The sequence below is a fragment of the Nicotiana tabacum genome, chromosome 17, assembly GCF_000715075.1.
Source record: "Nicotiana tabacum cultivar K326 chromosome 17, ASM71507v2, whole genome shotgun sequence".
NCBI classification, from domain to species: Eukaryota; Viridiplantae; Streptophyta; class Magnoliopsida; order Solanales; family Solanaceae; genus Nicotiana; species Nicotiana tabacum.
In genome coordinates this window covers 31262302-31268808 of record NC_134096.1, presented here as the reverse complement: position 1 = coordinate 31268808, position 6507 = coordinate 31262302, and the positions used below count along the sequence as shown (strand labels likewise).

The window sequence follows — 6507 nt, the reverse complement described above, 5'->3', positions numbered from 1 at the left end:
TAGTACTCGACTATTGAGCTCCCTATTGGGTCTAGCTCCTACCCAGATCAGTATCTAAATAATAATATACAAAAATATACTATAGGTACAAAAATTAACCCATAATCAATAAGTATTATTCCTAACCCCGACGAATTAATGATAAGATTCTGACAAAAATACTCACTTTTCATAAAACTGTGCTATTCATAATCATAGACAATAATAGGAGATATAGCAAGAAACTGCCCATGTACTAAGCACAGTCAAAGCATCAAAAGATAATAATTGTTCCTCCAGGTATCATAATCAATATATATAATAGAACATCAAAATAACATATAAAAGGAATATTCATCAAATGGTATTAACAAGGGATGCATCATCAAGAGTCTATACTGTTTGCGCATGATAAAGACTATAACTTTATACCAAGACTGACACAAATCCACGTGTCCTCAAATCTTGCCCCTACACTGCCAACGGGGCTGTGATGTTCAATGACTCTAAAGGGATGCAATCATATACACAGGCAAACAACACGTAAATTCATATTCCTGAACAAATATCTCAAAATAAGAACGTGAATCCAGACGCCCTATCAGATGCCTCAATACAGGACCCCAAAAAACTCATATGAATAGTGAGAACTAGGTCTAATTCTAACATGGTGCATTTTAGAAAATAATATGTGACTATGGAGTTCTATCATGTAAGGCAAGTACATGAAATCCATAATATTAAACTAGCATGTGAATGATGCTTATGATATTATTTTAGCATAGACAAGATACTCAAATAGTCATATAACAGATAAGATATACACCAAGTAGAGGCATGTAATCAATCAAGGCATAAAACTCCTAAGAAACTACCTTGTACATGAATAAAACTTGGTACTCGCATATATGGTCATCACCTCATATATATGCCATGCCCAAACACGTAATATGCAGCACATGAGTCCTTTTTAAAAAAATTCCCTCATCAAGTCGAGGTTAGCCAAGACTTTAATATTCCAAAATACTTTTCCTCTATATCCACCCTCCAAATGCATAAAATTTAGACAAAAAATAATTAACGAGGTCAAATAAAGCTATAGAAATTAACCCCATATGATAAAGGTTCGGTCTGGAACAAAATCTCAAAGTCAACAAAACGTCAACCTCGAATCCACATAGTCAAAACCAAAAATAAAAGTCGGATTTTGTGGACTTATAATCTCACGAGTTTAAATATGTCATTAGTTTTCAAATCCGAGTTCAAATTGGTGGTCAAAATCTCAAAATATACTTTCTTAATTTTAAGTCAAAGCCCACCTTCTCTTCTTTACATTCCTTGATATAGAGGCAAAAATGATAATAGATCTAAGTAATAATTATAGATCTAGGCTAGACTTTCTTACGTCAATGACTTAGATCAATCTTCCTACAAAACATCTCTCAAATTCGTGTCTTGTAGCTTCTAAAATTATAAAATAAAGTGTATGTATGAAATGGGAGTTAAATATACCAAAAAGCTAAAATTTTAGCACCTGGGATCTCATTCACAGAACCTTACATTGCGAGGAACCCAGATGACGTGTTCTCTGGCTTGTCTCTTCCTCTCGCTTCACGATCCTCTACGACCTGGTGCTGACTTGCTGGTTTTTCTCTTTCAAACCACACCCGAACACCTAGAAATTAACCCAAGCTTCCAGACTTATTTATATACCCTATACAAACTTGTCCAAAGACTCCACACATACAAAAAAAATCACAACTAAGAGTTAGGGTCCAAATGAAAGTATGAACCCTCTTAAGTTTTTCAAGCTTTAACTTTCACAATATATGCCTGAATCATATCCGAGTCCCTTGGGTACTAGACAAGATATACGTAAAAGTCCAAAATTATTATACTAACCTTCAATATTTTCAAATTAGGAATCTGAGCTCGTTTACCCAAAATGTTGACTTTGATCAACTCTCTTAACTTAAAGCCTCTAGTTAGGAACTAAGTATTCCAAATCACTTTCCAACCTCTCGGGAACCCGAACTTCCCTTAACTGCAAGTCATAAATCATCAAATGAATCTATAAAAAGTATCAACTATGAAAAGAGAATTTTAGAACTCAAAATAACTAGTTAGTTATTTGCAGCACTCCCCAGAAAAGAGAAGAAAGAAAGATAAACGAAATAAATAAGAAATAAGAATTTTTATGAATTTTGCTTCATCTGTTATAAGAAACTTTTATTCTAATTGTATATGATCATAAGGCATAGTTCTTTAGAGTCTCATTCTAACTTTAGTAGGAAGACTTTTTACTTAGTAAGTATCGTTGTGGTATAGTGTCATTCTAATGTTTTCCTTGAAACCTGGCTTATGCCAATGTAGGCACAGTTAGGTCCTCCTCCCATCCCAACATTTTGTGAGCTCTGTTTCAAATCATGGAGTTCAATGCTCTTTGGTCCTAGTCCTTTTATTTTGTATTGTTATTTTTAGTTCAGGATTAGACGGCCAGCGAGTCATCTCCCAAACAATTTATCTAGATTCTTTAGATGCTTCATGGATATTTCATAATCAAAACATAAAATTTAGATGCTATTATGTTTTGGGCAAATGTTTGAATTTTTAAGTTTGATTTATAAAGAATGTTTTGTGAACAATTTTTTAGAAATGAAACTACCTATTTTCCTTGTTTGAATGTATGACCTGCATGACAGAATAGAAAGAAGCATTAGAAGGTTTGCTCAGTTAAGTTATGGCAATTCTTTTTATAAAACATGCAGTATAACTTTTGAAATCATATAGACATTATTAAAAATTGATTCATTGTTATGTTGATTTGATTTATTAAAAGTTATTATAAATATATAAATAACTCTTAACCACGAATATTAATAATGTGCACTAACTGGTGGAGTATGTCAACTTTTGAGAAAACTTCTATGTAAAGAGAAATAAATCGTTCTTTTTGCTGCACCGTACGTGCTGGTACGCACACATCTAAATTATTGTGTTTAAGTGTCCGTCGCATTATAAAAGTGCAAATAATGTCTACATAATTTTTTATTCACCAACGAAAGTTAAAATTAATCATACATCAAGTCAAATTACTAGGACAGCAGAGCTAATACTAGAAACATACTTAGAGAATAAAAAGAAAAAAATTGAACTAATGTTACTTCAGGACGTCACATAGTTGTGCAACCATTTGAATTGTTAGTGTCACAGCCGTAGTAGTCGTGTTGGTAATTATAATCAACCGGAGGAGAATAATAGGATGTTGGTGGTCCATGGTGGTGGCCCAGCAGCAGTGGTGTTTGTTGACGGTGTTGCCCGATTAGCCTCGGTGGCGGTCTGTGGTGGTGGTGTCCCACTAGCGGCAGTGGCCCATGGTGCTGGCGTCCCACTAGCGGTGGTCCATGGTGGTGGTGTCCCACTAGCGGTGGTGGTGGTGGTAGAGCACTTCGAGGAGTTGAATGACGTCGTAGAGTATGGTCTTCATACAAGTCATCGAAAGGGTCACGAAAATTCAACCTATAGCCCATCTCAAGGCTCTCAACCCTCCTCACTCTCGATAACTGGTCCAACTCATCATTCCTATAGCTTCTAACATGCCGCGGCGGTGATAGCTGTGGCGGCAAATGACGTGGCCACAATGGTGGTGGTGCTAATGGCGAAAATGGTAGATGTCCATAATGAGAACAACAATCCTGTTGAAATGGTTGTGCAACGTTTTCCCTGTGTGATAGCGGCGGCGGTACCTCTTTTATAGGTGATAGAGGTGGCGGTGGCGGAGGTGGTGGTGGACAAGGCTGTCATTCCACACAAGAGAAACATTGTTAGATGACAATAACGTTCTTTCAAATAAATGTACTAGCTCATCGAAAGTTTGTCACTAGAGGAGAAAAGAAAAGGTTTGTAGGCCAATAACGCTGAGTCAAAATGAATTTAGTTGTGCATTACTATTACAACATCTAAGTATGCAATTGTCTATGACAGATAATTAAGATAAAGTAAATAATCTAATAAAACTGGTTAAATAAATTATAATGTCAATGTTTTTAACTTCTTCCTTTTTCCTCCTTTTAGAAGTAATCTACTAAAATCGGATAAATAAATTATACTATCAGTGTAATTATGTAACAGTGTATATGTTTTAAACCCTATTATTGTAAATATGGTTGGCCATAAAGGAAAGGGACAAATTAATAGTATCATCCATAACACAATTTAGGGTATCAAACAGGCATATCATACAGTAACTTTTTCATATATATATATATGTACGATTGAATTGAACAGTACTTGCAATCTTTCCAATTTTAACAATATTTTGCCACTATTTTATTTTATTTTTGATGTGCATCTGCTTTCAACAATACAAACTGTTTTCTCTTTAATAATTATACAATGAGTTTCTGATCCGGAAAAAAATGATTATTGTCAGTTTAAATTATTTACTAAATGTTCTAAACAAGCTTCATTCATTTAGCTAAAATTTGATATTTTATGAAAGTAAATCCCTAGTGCAAACTAGGTGTATAAAGATTGATTACAGCACTCCGAAACAATTAAACATATACCTTGCATTTCCGCGGACGAATCATGTCAGGATCCATTGAAGAAAGCTTCCACTACACCCCACAGAAAAAAACTTCAAGAAACTTTAAGTTTTGTACAAGCGTGCTAATATTGACTAGTTATTAGATAAAAATAAATAAATAACTACGTAGTTCATATGGGGGGGGGGGGGGGACTACAAAATGCAAGAAATAAATTATTTAACCAAAAGATGAAAAAGTTGCCCTTATAAACTTGTAAACTTAATAAAGTAATTTACAGTAGCTATGCCTGTATTATTGGATACATGATTTGAAAAACCGGCATAATTAGTTATCCAATCTAAACAAGCAAGAACGAAGAAAAGCTTAAGAGAAAAATCATTAACAAACTATAATGATGTGCATAGATAGAAATAAAATAAAGAATAGTAAGAATCAAAATTTCTCCATTTTGTCTTTTGGACATAATTTATTCAAAATATAAAAGAAAAAACCTGCAACTTGCCTGGAAAGAATGAAAAATAATTACAAGAAAAAAGAGTAACAAAAATATTCATCGAAAAGAAAAGAAGAAAAATACTCACCAACTTTCGGTTTACTAGATTTGTTCTCCCTCAGTCTTCAATCAAAGTCTAAGGCAAAATAGACGAAAGCTATTCAAACGGAAACAAAATTAGCAAAAAGCAAATGAACAATCAAGGGGAAAAGCCTAGTTTAACAAAATATCACCTAAAAGATTAAGAACTGGTTGCAAATCATAAGTATTAAGTAGTATTAATTACGATGAAGGAAAGTGAAAGACAAAGTATCACCTAATATTTGTAAAGAAAATGCACCCCGAGTAAAGGCCAAAGTCGGAAGGATTAGGAAGAGGGCGAATTATGCCTCTTCATGGAGATGGCAATTAAACCTCGAAATAATTAAACCTTATTATATATTACTATATGTACAGTTGTACACACACAGAGTAATGTAACCGTGTAGGGAATTTTTTTCTTTCTGAGAAAGTATCATGTAGAGCTATTTAAGGAAAGCGAATCCAAAGATTTTGTTAGAAGTGTCAAAGTGTCAAGGAGGCCTACATTATATTCTTATAATGTTTTAAAAATATCTTTTGACTGATGAATAAGATCTGAGAGAATAATTAAAGAAAGTTTACTTTTATAGTGAAGAAAGTATAAATAAGGAAATGATGAAAGTGAGAAACTCTGACGAGTACAGCGCATTTTTATTCTTCATTAACAACTGGAAGTTTGGCTGGTAATATGAATTCATAAGAGGTAGTTATTTAAAAAAAGAAAAGAAAAAGGAGGAGGTAGTAAAAGATAAAGAGAAACTTGCCTAACAATTTGAAAGACTGAGAAGATTTTCTAATCGATTTTTAATTTTTAATTTTAAGTTAATTTGCGGGGGCATATTTCAAGTTACCAATTACCGAAGTGGGAGAACTTGCTCCTAGGATTCTAATGAGTATTTGGTACCTTGTTACTAAGACGTGTAATAATTGTTCATGTCATGACTCAAAATCCCCCAAAGATCGTGATGACGTCTAACCTCCAAGATTAGGTAAGCCAACATGCAATATAGATCCAATACAATAAAACAAGATATAATAAGTCTGAAGTAACATAAATAGCGGAATAAGTCATGAACGATAGATAATATATAAGTATCAAACCATCAAATCTCCAAAACTAAGGTAGTAGTACGGAGTCATGAACTCTAAAACTGAATACAAAGAAATCTCTCGATAATACAATGTTGTCTGAATGTATAAATAACATCATGAAAGATAGGGGAAATGGACTCCAAGGGTCTACGGGCGATCATGCAACACTACCTTGAATCCTCTCTCTCAGCTTCAAGATTCACTCCTGAAGCCCGCTACTATCAACGTCCGGATCTGCACAAAATATGCAGAAGCATAATATGAATACGGGACAACTTATACTCAGTAAGTATCAAGACTAACCTCGTTGAA

The 6507-nt window shown here is 33.9% G+C and overlaps 1 long non-coding RNA gene across 1 annotated transcript; it reads right to left on the bottom strand.

Annotated features, from left to right (window-relative positions):
* Positions 1 to 3015: 3015 nt before the first annotated feature.
* LOC142171389 (uncharacterized) lies at positions 3016 to 5467 on the bottom strand. The gene is made up of 4 exons (XR_012700953.1): positions 5339 to 5467; positions 5111 to 5179; positions 4548 to 4598; positions 3016 to 3776 (listed from the first exon to the last, which is right to left on the bottom strand). It is a non-coding gene; the product is annotated as an uncharacterized LOC142171389 (long non-coding RNA).
* Positions 5468 to 6507: the final 1040 nt, after the last annotated feature.